This window comes from Triticum urartu, chromosome 1, assembly GCF_003073215.2.
Source record: "Triticum urartu cultivar G1812 chromosome 1, Tu2.1, whole genome shotgun sequence".
NCBI lineage: Eukaryota > Viridiplantae > Streptophyta > Magnoliopsida > Poales > Poaceae > Triticum > Triticum urartu.
In genome coordinates, this window is record NC_053022.1 from 490,722,445 (window position 1) to 490,726,364 (window position 3,920).

Consider the following 3,920-nt stretch of genomic DNA (forward strand, 5'->3'; position numbering starts at 1 on the left):
GCGGAGACGGCTGACGGGGCTGAGTTGGACGAGGAGGAGTGGCCTGAAGCTGTGCCGGACTTGCAGTGGCCTGAGGTTGTGCCGGACTTGGAGGAGGAGTGGACGTCTGACGCTGTGTCGGACTTGGAGGAGGAGTGGCCTGACACTTTGCCGGACTTGGAGGAGGAGGAGTGGCCTCACGCGTTGGTGGACTTGGAGGAGCGGGAGTCTGCTGACTCAGTGGCGGACTTCGAAAGATGATGCAATCCTTTCTCCATAGGATGACACGATGTATGGCCTCTCCCAATGTGTGCTCGTCGTCAGCTCCAGGAATGTCAAGCTGTAGCTCCGAATATGGGTCCACCACCTCATCAACCAAGACACGAGCATAGCCCGCTGGAATCGGGTTGCAATGGAAGGTTGCCTCGGGGGAATTTGAAAAAGCAACGGCGTCCGCCACCTTCATGGATATGTTCTTCATTTTGAAGTGTAGCTCGCAGTTAGTGTTCTCCGTGATGTCATCCATGGGGTATCTATCCAGCACTACTGCGTCGCCCGGGGCGGAACCCACGCTGCTTCTCGGTATGGATGGGGCGGTGGTATCCAATGCTGGATCATCCGCTAGCTGCTGCAGCTGCTGAGACCCCCTTTGCTGGCTAAGTGAGTCGATCTGCTCCTGCTGCCGCTGGAATTTAGCGGCCAATTCCGCTTGACTTGCTTCTAGGCCTTGAAGGCGTTCATAGTCCCGCTTCCTCTGCTCCTCCTCCATCTTCCTCTTCTTCTCCTCCGCAATCTTCTTTCTCACACGGGTTCTGTAGTCGGTGTTCCAGTCCGAAAACCCCTCATACCACGGAATAGCGCCCTTGCCTCGTGTTCTTCCCGGGTGTTCAGGATTTCCCAGGGCACGCGTAAGCTCGTCGTTCTCTTTGTTGGGCTGGAACACCCCCGATCGAGCCTCTTCTATTGCAACAAGTAGCGCATCGTCGGCTCCGTTCAGACATGCCTTCGTCGAAACATTGCCTGTCTTCGGGTCCAACTCCCCCCCATGCGCATAGAACCAAGTCCTGCACCTGGGGGGCCAGCTCTTAGTAACCGGAGTGACACTTGCATCCTCCATCTCTTTCTCAGACTTATCCCACTTATGCATTGACACCGCGTAGCCACCTGGCCTTAGCTTATGGAACTTATCCTTTTTTTCGGCATTCTTCTTGTTTATTCTCGACCGTTCCTTAGCTAATTCTGAATCCTTGAATTTCACGAAATCGTCCCAATGAGCACTTTGATTCTCTAGTATCCCCTCGAATACTGGAGTCTTCCTTCCTCCCTTGACGTACTTCTCCCACGTCGTTCTCTTGTGGTTCTTGAATGCAACCGCCATCTTCCTAAAAGCAGCGTCCTTGACTTTCCGCACATCTGCCTCTGTGAAATTATCTGGTAGGGTGAAATGTTCCATGAGAGTATCCCAAAGCAGTTTTTTTTATTCTCGTCGACAAAAGTAACATTTGGACGTGGCTTTGCTGGCTTTCTCCATTCTTGAAGGGAGATCGGGAGTTGGTCCTTCACAAGAACTCCGCACTGACGAACGAACTTGTCCGCAATCTTCTTAGGCGCTAATGGTTCGCCATTAGGTTTGAATGCCTCGATATTGTACTTTACGCCCTCCTTCAACTTTTTGTTCGGGCCTCGTTTTATCCTTTTGCCTGAAGATTTGCTTGATCCGGATGGCTGAAAGAAAAAAGATCGATTCGTTAATATATCTTCAACTCGTTTAAAACATGCGATGATCACCAGATTCCTGCTTATATAAATATATATACCTCGCCGGTGTTTGTTGTTTCAGGATCAACATGTTCTTCGTCGTAGTTCATGACTTCATCTTCTCGGTCGTCGCGATCGAATATCATATCACCCTCTCCGGTGTTGTTTAGAAATTCGGAGCCGTCATAATCTTCTTCATTCTGATCATCATTTGGCCCGCGTATTATATCGAACATGGGCTGTTCTCCCTCTCTGTTGGTATTGTCCGCCATAGCTTTTATTTAACTATGCCAAAAGAAATATAAAACAATTTAGTATTCAAATTACATCGTCTCTGATAATAGATATAATCTCGAATACATCGTCTCAAATAATAGATATAATCTCGAATACATCGTCTCGAATAATAGATATAATCTCGAATACATCGTCTCGAATAATAGATATAATCTCGAATACATCGTCTCGAATAATAGATATGGGTCAGCTGGACGTCGTCGCAGACGTGTCGACGGCGAGGATGCGGGCCGGGCATCGTCGACAACAAATACTAGCTATATGCCCGCAAAAAGTAACATTTTTTTAATGATTGGATTTTGATAACTAAAATTTCTAACATTTCTATAACATTTCTAACAATGCTATATATAACTAACATTTCTAATATTTCTATAACTAAAAAAAAGAAAAATTTCTAACTTTTTTATAACTATTTCTATAACTAAAAAACAGAAAAATTTCTAACAATTCTAACTTTTTTATAACTATTTCTATAACTAAAAAACAGAAAAAATTCTAACAATTCTAACATTTCTAACAATTCTAACAATTCTAACATTTCTAACTATTTCTAAAAAACAGAAAAATGTCTAACAATTTCTAAAAAACAGAAAAATCTATAACTAAAAATGTATGTGTGTGTGTGCGCGCTCACCGGCCGGCGAGGCGAGAGGCGACGGGGGGCGCGCGGCGACGGGGACGGCGACGGGCGCGACGACGACGGGGCGGCGATGATGGGGACGGGGACGTACGGGCCGGGGCGGCGACGACGACGGGGACGGTGACGACGCGGCCGGGACGGGCCGGGACGGGGCGGCGGTGACGACGGGGACGACGGGGACGGGACGACGGGGCGGCGACGACGGGGACGGGGCGGCGAAGGGGGCGGCGACGGGCCGGGGCGGCGACGAGGGATATGAAGACGGCGGGGGCGGCAGGCGACGGTGCAAAGGAGAAGAAGCAGAGGGAGAGATGAGAAACTGACGAAATTTTGAAGTGTTTTCTTATATAGAACCCACTTTTAGTACCGGTTGGAGCCACCAACCGGTACTAAAGATCTGTTTTGGCTAGCCCAAGCGGCGGGAAGCGACCCCCTTTAGTACCGGTTGGTGGCCCCAACCGGTACTAAAGGCCCCCCCTTTAGTACCAGTTAGTGCCACGACCCGGTACTAAAGGGTGTGCGCTGCCAGGCGAGGGGCACAAAAGTTTAGTCCCACCTCGCTAGCCGAGGGGCACTCGCACCTACTTATAAGCCCCATCGTCGCTGCGGTCTCGAGCTCCTCTCTTAAGCAGGCCTTCTGGGCCTACCTCTCCTGCGATGCCCTGTTGGGCCTACTGGGCTAGCGGGCCTGCATCCTGGCCCAACTTGAATTTGGGTTTCTAGTCGTATGCAGGCCGCTGTGGCCCAGTAGGTGGGCTTTTTTTCTTATTTTTTTGCTTTATTTATTTTTGTGAATAACTTAACTTTGAAAATAGATTTTTCAGTGATTCTTTTTTCTTATGTTTAATATTAGTGTGTTTTATCATTATATTCAATTTGGTAATGCTTAGGTTATTTAAAAAATGAAATGCCTTTGTAACGGATGAGTTTTCGTTCGAAATCCTGATACTTCGAAACAGATTGTCCATTTTGTACACGAAGTGCATCTAGTTTTTGCGGTAACCCTCTCTACATTTTTGCACATGCTATGTGGGTGAAATTATGATACCATGCCAACTTTCATCCTTTTTTGAGTTCATTTGAAATGCTTTTCAATTTCAGGGTCATTTAGCTGGAAAAAAATCAGTAAATGCATGAAAGAATTTGCTTGCACATAAAATTTCTTCGCGTTTCAAATGCCAAAACACATAACTAGCTACCCTAACTATTACAGAGATTCCCTCCTGGGTGTGAAACACAGAAG